This window comes from Empidonax traillii, unplaced genomic scaffold, assembly GCF_003031625.1.
Source record: "Empidonax traillii isolate 1590-97213 ecotype Southwest subspecies unplaced genomic scaffold, ASM303162v1 scaffold196:size3368384, whole genome shotgun sequence".
In the NCBI taxonomy this organism is placed as follows: Eukaryota; Metazoa; Chordata; class Aves; order Passeriformes; family Tyrannidae; genus Empidonax; species Empidonax traillii.
In genome coordinates this window covers 274,101-286,422 of record NW_020955389.1, presented here as the reverse complement: position 1 = coordinate 286,422, position 12,322 = coordinate 274,101, and positions in this window count along the sequence as shown.

Here is a 12,322-nt window from a genome sequence, read left to right as displayed (position 1 = left end):
GAGTGGCCAGTCTTCGCGAACGAAGAACCGGGGAAGGTCTTTACACCTTCCAGCCTGCGCATTGGATTTTTTAGGTGAGACACAGTGTGCGCGGAACTGAGCCCACCCTTTAATCCTGAGGTTCATCTGCCGGGGCCAAGCATGCTTGGACGGTGGCAGCGAGGTCCTCAGGACGTAGATGGATTGCCTTACAGGGCTAACGAGCTCCATCTGCCCGGGGAGAGGCCCTGACCGGGGAATCGAACCCGGGTCTCTGCAGTGACAGTGCAGTGCCTTTCCCCTAGACCACCAGGGGCACCTAGTATATTGTGATAGTACAGCTTAAATTACATTTGTTGCCTGTGTTGGAGTTCTACTTGGATTCCTATGAATTCCTACAGAATTGCCTTATCTAGGTTGGCTCCTACACTGGGATTTAAAGTCTTATTCCACGTTTAAAAACAAACACAGATATCATAATTTTCTGTTGCAGCTTTCGTAAGTGTGCAATTACTATCACATTGATCAGTCTAAAGCTCTATGACCAGAGCTGTCTCTTTTCTGTTGTGTTTGATTCTCCCATTTTTCTTCTATTTATGTAATGTATGCCCTGTGATGCAGGATCTCCATCGGCTGAACTTTATTTTCTGTTTGTGGGTGTAACATGCCTGGAAGATGTTCCAGTCCTTCAAATACAACCTACTGATCTTCCAGCAGCCTTGCTGCAGGGATGCCACAGTCTGTCATCTGCTCTAGGTAGTATCGGGTGTTATTTTCTTTAATTTTTGAATCTGTTTAAATAATTTGTCAGAAATCTCTAAAAAGTTTTGTGATTTCTTTCAATGCTATTTGTTTCCATGTTGTCTGAACTGCCTGAAATTGCAACCTGTAAGCTTTCTCTTTATATTTTACGAGTCTTCTTTTTTTTTTTTTTTGGAGGGGGAGTGTATTATTTCATGGTTCTTGTGGTTTTATGATCGTGCATTGTATAATCTTTATCTTGTTGTGCTTTCCATTTTGCTCTCTATTCGCAAGCAATAATATAGGAGTCTTCATAACCTACTAGGGTCACTGACGCCTTACTGTGTAGTTAGCATTTAATTTCCTGTTTGTATGCTGCCTCATCTTGATATGATAGGCAGAGATTTATGTTTTCTGGTTTATGTTGCTTTATTTCCCCCCTTCCTTTTTCCTCCTCTCCTTTTCCCTCTCATTTTCCTTTTCCCTTGACTACAAGCTTTGGCATGATAATTTCTTCTGCTGCAAGTGTATGACCCCAAACGGAAGGTCTGTCCATCATCTTATATTTTCTTCATAGTACACCATGAGTAATTTTATGTGATCTTGTAATTTGCTAATCTTGTTTTGCTCTGTATTGCTTTTTGATGGTTTTGGTGTTGGGGGTGGTTTCTTGGGCAGGCTTTTTGCTGTCTTTTTGTTATTTTCATCAGTTACATGCTAAATTATCTCTGAGACCTCTCTGCTGAGGAGTTGCTGTCCATAATGCATTTGTCTGTATCTCTTCATAATGTTAACATGAAGCTTTTGCACATTTTTATTGAATCTCCTGCAGCTTCATTCCTATTTCTAATCTATGACTATTTTAATCCAACAATTCTAGAATTCAGATACCTTATATAATTGCAAATTGTAGTGGTCTTCCCCAAATTCTTGACCTCCGTTGTTTGGTTTTCTTAAAAAAAACTTTTCATTAGTTCTTGAAAAAATGTAAAATCCAAGAAGGCCTCTGAAAGCATGAACTGCCCTAGTCTTCTCTTTGTATATGAAGATACTGTTGAAATATGTAGTAGTCTTTACAAGTAATGACCAAAATATGCCTTTTCAAATGCATTCCGACATACACTTTGTTAAAACAAGAATTCCAAGTTACTAAACAAATTGTCTTTGTGCCTGTAATGACTTCCTGATTTCACACATATGCAAGAGTAAACTTGTTCCTGACATGCGCATGTTTCAAGCGTTGGCAGAAAGAGTACAGGCTCAGAACCTCATTCTGCCCTCCCCAGATAAAGACCCCCACTGCAGAGCAGTTTCAGAAATAAGGCTTTCCATTTCTAGAAATTACACTTTACATATTTCCTTCACTATGAAGACTCTGTTTGGAAAATCAGTCTTTTCATGTGAAGGATTTTTTTAAGCGGAAAAAAAATGTTTGTATTTGGACACTTGTATTTGCTCAAATCTATTGTATTTCCCCGTATTTGGACATGCTACTGAGCCCTGGCTTCTGCATAGACCATAGAAGCTTGACAACTCAAGTGCACAGGAATTGTTTTTCCTAAAAATTTTTTAATGGAAATGAACTTACAGAGTTTAGAGTTAGACTATACATAGAAGTTACCCTGAAATAGGAATTTTATGCTAAGCACTTTGATCCTGAGGAAGAAAAAAGTTTTTCAGCTTCATTCAGGAAGGGAGAGATCTTAGATTCTGTAACCAGTAATCCCTTCTTTATTTTGATAGATAGATAAAGGATTTTTATCATGTCATATGAATTTATTTTTCCTGCTGATAGGGGTCTCTCACACTGCATCACACATGAAGGTATTTGGTAATATAAAGGAGCCCACAGTGAGAAATCACGAAAAGAAATATGTATGTGCTTGAAGGAATGGTGAGAAAAGAAGCAATTATACTTCCTTGAACAATAGAAATATGTTGCATTTATTAGAAAAATCTGATATAAATATTCCTATCTAAACCATAACTTTTCTAGGTCAATATAAGTATCTGAATTTTTATGTTCATAGTCTTGTAATTTTGGAAACTCGTGCAATATCAAACAATACAATATAATTATTTGTCTTGTGTTTTTACAGTGTTAATTCATGTGAAGGAGAATTACTTTTACAGAGTACTTCTGAGGATGTAGCTTCACCTTGTCAAATATTCGGTGGATGTTCTTACTCTGGCTACCAGTCTCTCATTCATTTTTCCTCTCTCCACAGCTCGTCACCCTGGGCTGCACCAGCACAGTTGCCTGAGAGGACACACCATACTTGAAATAGATTATGGAAAGAACTCCATTTTAAAAGATATATATTGTTATGCTTTTGGCAAGCACAGTAATACCAGTGCCAAACACAAATGCCCTCCCCTCAGCCAGATATTAAAGCTGCAGAAATCTGATGGAGTCAGATTTACTGGGATTTGGAAACATTGCTTTGATACAGGGAAGCCATATGAGTGGTTCATAAGGGAACTGGGCTTCTGGCACTTAAAATTAGGAGTGGCATGAGTGAGCTTGTGCTGAGAAATCCAGTGGGTTCAGAAGAGCATGTGGTTTGAAATGTAATTTGTGGTACTGGTAATGCTATGGGATTTCAGATGCATCAGTCAGAGCAGAGAAAAATAAAATAGGCTGCCAGGTAAAGAAGAAAATGTGGCAAAGTGTTTAAATTCTAAGATTCATGATGAGGGAAGCAAGGTCATCACCACATTGGAAGCATGGGGCCAACACATCCTGCTTATGAAGAAAAGTGTGGGAAAACACAAGAAAAAATCCACATAGCTAAGGAGCAAGTGACAAACATAATGAAAGCAAGGAGATACTCTTCAAAAAACTTATGTCTCTATTAAAAAATAGAAAAAAAATTATATTCTGGCAGGTAACATGTAAAAAAAGGCAATAAGGATTTTGAGGAGCATCTAGCAGAAGGATTCAAAAGTAGCAATAAATCTTTCTTGAAACATAACAAAAGCAGAAAGTAAGCCAACATCTGAAGGACCAGGATGGCAACTGTGGTATGAGGAAAGCACTCAGGGGAGGGTTAGGCTATCACAGAGGAGCTACATTAATTATTTTCATCAGCACTCGATGCAAAAGAAATGGGGCAGGTTCTGACCTAAAGCTGTCTTTGTGAGGGACTCCTCAGAGGACCCACATAAAAGGGAAGTGGCTACAGAAGACCACACCTGGAGCAAATGGAGCACACAAAGAGCAGCATATTGCCAGCACAAGATGTGTTCATGAGAGAGTTCAAGAGGAATTAAAGACTAAAAGAGATTAACGATTCCCCAGGCATGACAGTGGTGACTTTCTCAAAGCTGCCTTGGCACCCAAGGACAAGTGAAAACCCGAAGCCAATTTTTTACAAAATTTTGGGAAGAGACCTGTGAACTACAAAAGCTTTTAAGCATTTTTTTAAGCATGACATCTATACCATGCAGGTTAGCTATCAAGACCAGAGTTACTGAATATGTTGGTGAAATGATCTCTTTGTTGGCTTTTCTGAAGTCATATCAACAGTTATGTGGCTTATTTAGTTTTTCCAGTGGGCTTTTGAGAAGCGTCTTATTAGAGACTTTTAGGGAAACTTTGTACCACATCATGAGAACGAAACCCTTGCATAGTTAAATAGTGAGAAGACAGGAATAAATGGTCAGTTTTCACAGTAGAAGGTGGTGACAGATGAGGTTCTGCATGATCTATGCTAGGGCCTTTGCTGTTCAGCATGGTTATAAATTACTCTAAAAAGCACGTTAGCAGTGAAGTAATCAAGTTTGATGATATCAATTTATTCAGAGTAGTAAAACTTGGTGACTGAGCAATAAAATGACAGCTGAAATTCAGTGTAGATAAATGTCCGGTGATGTACATAAAGAGAAGAAATCCTAATTTCACTTACATGAGCTGACTGGAATGAAAGTTGGGAGTTAGACAGTCACACAGAAACTTCAGTGTTATGTAGTGTTCGAAAGAGTAAATCAAATATTAGGAGCTGTTAGGAGAAGAATGAAGAACAGAAGAGAGACTGCCACTCTGCCATAATGTAAATCTGTGGGTTTGTCCTGTTTGTAATATGTTGTGCAGTTCTAGTCTTGCCCTTCCGTACGACCTCAAAAAAGTACAAGGGGCTGAGGAACATATAGTCAAGGTCAACAAGGATGATCAGAGATATAGAATAACTTCCATATTAGAAATTACTTAAACCACAAATAATTATAATCATAATGAAAAAGGAGAGTTGAAGGAATAGTAAGTGTAAAACCCATAAAAATAGGGAAATAGAGATACTAAGATACTAAGCAGAATACCTCTTGATAGCGCCCTGAGGGCATCCAAGGACTTGGTGAATGCTGCTCAGCAGTTCTGTGAACAGAGACTTAGCAGGGTGTGTGACCACAACTCAACGCTAAATACTGGACTGAAGAATTTTATTTTTTCTTTATCAAATACAACTATTTTGATACTCATTTACATTTTCAATTTTTCAGCTATTGTACGTTTTAACTCATTTAGCTGTTTTGTTGAGATGCAAATTACAAGCACAGATACTTTAATGTATTTCAGAGTCCAACTACACATGAAGCTTTCTGAGACCTTCTGGTATTCTAAACTAAATGAAACCCATACTAAGTTTCAACTGACATCAGGAGGACAGCTATTTGAATTAATTTTTCTCTGTAATCTTTATCAGATTCTGAGGAATACATCAGCCCAAAAATACATCAGTCACTCTCATATCAGTTGTTTATTTTAATATTCTTCCTTATTTTAATATTCAAAATAAACCAATTGTACATCTATTTTGAAACTGCGTAGGACTGAAACAACCAGGTAGTTTCCAACCAGTTTATGACTGCTGGTCTAATGTAGACCAATAGTAGCTGAATTGCGGAGGGCTGTGGTTAAAATCACTGCAGGTGTTCTATTTAATGAAGTGTTAGTTAGGTGGTGGATGACCATAAAATGCTGGGGTTGTGAGTCATCAGTACAGGGGAAGTAAAGTGTAAATGCTGAGCTGTGTTACATCAAAGAAAAACATCAAGGATTGCCCTTTACTGATGTCAGTTGTGGGATTTTTTTTTTTTTTTTTTTTTTTTACATTAAGCATCTGCTGTCCTGGGCCAAAATGTAGTTTTCAATGTATATGTAGAAAGCTCTGTAAATTGCTCATAGATCATGTACATTCATAGTTATTTTATAGATGTTGTAACAGCAAAGGCAGATGGATTTACTGAATTTTCAAAAGTCGTACAGAAAACTAGGGGTAAATTCTGGGTCAAAACCCCAAACTTCCTGATTCTAAATTCTATTCAGAGGGGATAATGAGAAGAACAAGGTGTTAAATCATCCTAATTAAAAAGCAAACAATAATTTCATAAGTAGGTCTTAGCAGATAGCACTCAACAATAACAATTTTAGGGATGCCAGTAATTTAATTTAAATTAATAATTTATTAATTATTTTATGAAGAATATTTCCTGAATTGAGTAATATCACTTTTATGAGAAGAACAAATGATTTTGTAATAGCATATATCTGGGCTCAGTTTCCAGGTATGCAGTCAACTGCACAGAAACCTGAGGCCAACTTTCCATGGGGGATGTTAGAACAACTGCAGGCTCATCTTCCATGGGAGTTATCTTCCTGAGCTGTCTAGGTTGTTGGCACTGAACTTCATCATTATTTTATTACTAAAGAAGTAACAAAAGTGTCATCATTTTTGTGGACAACTAGGTAGAAGGCAATGGAAAATTATGGCAGTTTTTAAAGATCAGAGAAGTATCAAGACATTAGAGTTGTGAGTTAATACTTCATCATTAAAATGCCTGTTGCCTCTTATCCTCCTCCCTGTTATTTCCATCTTTTTTTCTTCTTGTTAATATTTGTTCTTTGCTCATTGGCATTGCACATCATACCAAACTTGTCTATTCTATTCCATACACCCCATTGCAACACCTCTGTCCTCATCATCCTACATACTTTTGCTTTCCCCAGCTCTATTTTTTCACTCCTGTTGATTCATCAGGAGTAAAAGAAAGTAGAATCTTCAAAGACATTGGGTACAAAACTGTAATACCCTTCCACTTATGTCAGTGAGTATTGTCTGATTTTTCTAGGATTTGTAGCTTAGCAAAGTATGGCCTTTCTAAGGAACTAAAGCAAGTGAAAATGCTGATTTTCAGGTTCTTGTTTCAAAGGTTGTAGATAGCTGATTTTTTAAAAATTAAATAACTGAGAGTCCATGTGAAGTAAGCAAGTTGTTATCCCCCATGTAATTCTTGAAAATCACAAGTTCATCTGAAACACTGACTCTCTCTTATTACCTTTTATTTAATTCTGAAGGTGACACTTATCCCAGAAAAGATGAGCCCACACCATCGAGTTGAAAATGGTTTTATAATGGGAAAGGTTAGGCAGTCTTAACAGCAGGTGTCAGTGTGAACTCTACCTTTATAATTAAGGGTGAAGCCAATCTGATAAAGAAGTTTCAGCACCATCATGATATCCTCAGTTGTGGATCTTAAAAGCTCCTTTACTATCCAAAAGTGTTTTTCAGATATTTTTCTTTCATATGTCAAGTAATTACAATATCATAATCAGGCTATTTTTCTGTCTTATCAGCAATTTTCACTAGCAGCAACAGCACCATAATGAAAACCTTGAAATCACACCTCTGAAAGCAGCAACCATAAATATAAAAATTTGATGTTAGACAATATCTGTTACATTTTTTTATAGAAGAATGTGCTAAAAAAGTGATAAGGTTGATTGAAAAGACAGACTAAACTACAAAAAGAAACAAAATACAATTTTGAAGACATTTGAAGAACTGTATACTCAGTGGGAAAAAAATGGTGTAGAAAGTCACTGAGGTATGTAGTAATAAAAATCAATTGTCTGCAGAGCTGGCTGAACAAGTTGTAAAAAGTTAATGAAAGGAATTAAATTAGAAACACCTGGTAACTAGTAAAGTAAGGGGTTTTTAAGGTGGAAGAAATGAACACCTACTTTTATGATGAAATCCAGTTTTGTATTCCCTCTTCCCTTCTGCCTTTAAACAATACCTTTGCCCACCTATTTCTATGCTAGGTGTGAAAAGATATTTTCTGTTATTGAAGATCTTTGGAGTGTCTATCTATATTTCTTCTCCAGTACAGGTATTTCAGCTATTACACTGTTGGGATATTTAGTCTTAAATTTTTTCTTAGTAGAGAGGTGTAGAAATTTCTGTCAGCATGATTATTTAACAGTGTGGTTTATGTGAAAGCTAAGGCATAATCACAGATCAGGCATCTGCAGGTTTATTCTATACTAGATGATGTGGGATAAAAATTTTAGGCAAACTAGAAGACATATGTAAGATAATTATTCCTTTAAAAGTTCTGATATACATATACATATATAAATATGTATATGCAGATGAGCGATGAGCAAGGCTGGAAGGCAGCCAGGTTTTCCCAGCTGAGAATTCCTCTGGCACTAGGGGACTCAGCTGGCATGCAGCCTGCTTTGCTGGCTCCTGCCCCACTCTGCTTCTGTGCCACAGAGCTGCAAGTACCTTGTCCTTCAGGTGTACTTGGTGTGCATAAAGAAGCTTTCACTAGGATTTGGGACAGTGTGAGTCTGTCCTGAGAATCAGTGATCCATAATTGCTTCCATCATTCAACCTCCCCTACACCCCCAAAAACTTTTCGCCTTTCGGGCTGCATGTTTTGTATGGCTCTCGTGGTGTATTGCTGAGTGACTTTAGAATGGTAATATATTATCTTCCTTATCCCTGTAAGGTAGAAAAGCTCTGCTATCCCACATTACACAAGGGGAATTAAAGGTGTACTTAGTTTCTACTGACTTGAAATCTGTGCTTGAGTTTAAAGAAGCAGAGGGCTATGTCTATATGGCCTGGAGGAGCTAAGGTATCAGCCAGTCCTGCTCTCTGCCTCAGATTTCTGTTGTGGAGAGGCACCTCGATTTTCCGGAAGAGAATCAAAGTGATAGTCATGATGCAGATAGTCTCCAGGGTACTTTGACTCTGGCTCCAAGTATGAAGGCAGTGTAAATTTATCAGAGATTTAAAAGCCAGAGCTATTACACTAATTAGGTGCCCATAATTTCAGCACAGCATGATTAAATTTTATGAGATTTTGACTTAAGAATGGAATCCAAAATCCAGAATTTTGGGACTAGATAAAGTTAGAATAACCCAAACCTATCATGTTCGGAGGAGCCATTTAAAATTATTCCAAAAGCACTGGAAATATGTAGGTTTGTCTGAAAATCCATTCAGTTTGGGACTTGCATGTCTTTATCAAGACTGGAAGGTAAGTACCTAGAAGTCCTGTGAAAGTAAGTACTTAGGAAGGGAACAAGTAAACTTTGGTTGTACGGTACCTTCTATCCCAGTGGCTAGAGCATTCAGTGTGTAAATGGAAACCACTGGCTCTTCCAGCTGGAAGTATTTAAAATCATCATCTCTTTAGGGCTGCCTTTACAATTAGGGTACTTGGCCGTCTGCTTTGGGGCATCATTATCTTATTGCAGGCTTAAACAGATTGTACTGGAGGCAGAGAGGAAGCATAATCCTGTAGCCTAACACTTTAGACATTATACACTGTCCAATATTGAACTCTATGCAGAAGCAAGAATTAGTGCTCTGTTCTCTTGGCTTCCAGGATATTACTTGAGGTGGCAGGCACTCATTTTTGATTACTTATAACACTGAATATTGGCATATTCTATCTTTAAATCTAACTCCAGTCTGAGTTGAGAAAAGCCACATCCTTATGGATTTGGTTATCAAAAGTGATTTTAACTGAATAAAACTTCCTTGACTTGGTCTTTACTTTTCTTAAGCATCCTACTTGCCCTCAGCACTAGTGAGAAAGGGAGAGGAGTATGCCTATACTAGCAGACAAAACGGTTCCCAAGAATATTCCCAGGCACAGAAGCCAACTGGCATGGACTGACTTACAAGTACACCAGTAAACAATCGCAGCCAGCCTCCAGAACAGGGTGGCTGGATGCAAATCCTTTGGTGGTAATGGTCTGTGGGATGTTGCAGCTCTCAGACCATGTCTGGGAATTGCTTGGGAGACTACTAGTTGGTACAGGCCAAAAACATGCTAGGGACTGCTCTAATAATTTCAGACCAGTCATATTCCAGTGTCTGGGAACATTCACAAGTACTGTTTAATTCACTACCATAGACGTACCCTTAGGTTCACTGGTATTTTCCACAAACTCTTTTCAACAGTTCAAAGATGATAAAGACTGGGGATTGTTGTTAAAGAAATACTTAAAATTGAATCCTGACTCAAATACCTGCTTTGTTTTGAACCTTTTCATTTTTGGGAAATGTAAATTTATATTTTGGTTCTGGACTTCTGGTCTTCTAGTATTTATCTTGTTAGAGTAACCAACATTTTAATGTCTCATAGTAAAATAGAATAGCTTGAAGATCTCTACAGGTTTTGGAATTAATTCTGTGTGCTTTAGGGCAAATTTAGGAATAGTCAACTAAATCTGAAGATGCAGTCTTCTGTGCAGAGTCTTCTCTGTCCAATATCTATTGTTTTCTTTGATAACAGTTACTTACTTAGAAGATACTATAATTTTTAAACTATCATTACAGAGGCTTAATTTCAGGCACTGGATAGCATATTACCTACAGTTGTCATAATAGCTGTAACTGAAAAGTGTGATTTGGTTAAGTAATGGTAGTTGTCTGGCAGAGAATCGCAGAAAAGAGATAGCTTTGAAAGACTTTCAGGTTTTGCAAAAGACTGCTTCATTTTCTTGTGCAATTAACTGTGCTTATTATGTAGTAAATGAGTAAAATTATAATTGTGTTCCATATTAACTTGATACATAAAAACTAAGGCAATGTTCTGTGTGAGCAGAGATTGCCTATTTGAATTATCTTAATTTGTTCATTATCACATTTTTAAATCTTCTAATTCCTACTTCCTACTGATCACTAAATTAATTTGTTGTGCATTAGCTAAAAAAACCCAGATAATCCCCTTGAATTAAAAAAAATGAATCTGCAAGCATATAACACATGAAAAATAACTGTTTAGCCTTTACATTGAATTTAATTAATTTTCCCAATTCTTTCAGTCTTTGATTGAAAATCTTGTATGAGAGAAAAAAGGGTGAAGTTTTTACCCTATCATATATTCTTCTCTCTTGGAAAGTAAAATCAACTTAGCATAAAGAACACATAAAGAATTCAGCTTTAACCTGAGCAAAATGGTTCCCTTTGTCTCCAAGTTATTTATTCATTCAAGTACCTTTATCTGAATTGCTCTTTATTTACAGAACTAATTTAAATCCCCTGATCCCAGAAAAGGTCAGGCAAAAGCTTCTGTCACAGCCCTAATGCCCTTCATGACTCACTTTGTATTTTTATGTAAGTTTTTTCAAATCATGATGGTAAAGGGGAAAATCCCTTAGAGGATCACTCTGAGAATCCCATGGTCGGTATGTTATCTCACAGTTTTTATGATGAAGTTAGTATGAATATTTCAAAGACAAAAATTTGCGGAAAATTAGCACATAAAACTGTGGTAAGGCAACATACAGAAGTCAGAAAAGAAAGCAAGTGGCAGCTTATACTACAGCATATTCTTAAAAGGCTTTCTGGTATCCAGCTAATAGAACAGATCTGCAGCATTAGACAGTGTCATTGTTTATATAGGGTTGCATATACTAAGAAAGAAAAAAGATAGAGTAAATATGAATTATTACAAACATTTTCATTATAAAAGAAAAAATGAAGCTAAACAAGCAAGTAGTAAAAACCATGATTCTTCAGTTGTGCTATATTTTACTATCAGCTGAAAAAATGTGATTTTAAAACTTTTCTGCTTTGTTTCAGCATCACTAATTCATTTGAATCCTTTCTATTGCTACAAATAGCATAGTCTCCATACTGTAACATGATATTCTAGTCCTATTCCAAAATATTGTGAGACTATTCATTTAAAGGTAGTGAAAAAAAGATATAAAATTATGGAATGATGGTTAGAATAGTCCAGTTTTAGATGTTTTATCTAGATTTGAATTGTCATCAAAGCACCTATTCTAAAAATAAGTATCCGTAAGTATGGTTTGAAACAATGTGATGCATGAACTTCTTCTATTTTATTATATTGCAATAAGCATGCATAAATAAATACTATGATTGCCAGTTTTCATGAGCAAAGCAGTTCAATAAATAGACCTTTAGGACTGCGAGTGACTCAAGGTAAATAAATTTGTTTGAAGTACACCATGAGCAGAAGATTGCAGTCAATGTCCTCCATGTGTGAAATCTGTGAAGTTTGGTATTTTCATGCAGTCTTCTGACTCTTTAAGAAGTGATATATCAAAGAAAATCACCAAATATATTAAAATCTTGATATAGAGATGAGTTTGCAGCATTAGAAATTTGTGTCAGTTATGTGTTGTCACTCCTCAGACCAGCTATATCTGCTCTCTGTTCTACTTACTTCGTTGTGTTGCATCTCCTCAGTCTAGGGAACTTCAACTAATACCAAAAGTTGTGGCATGTTCTCTCAGCTTTCCACTTAATTTCAAATCAAAGAGAAGTTT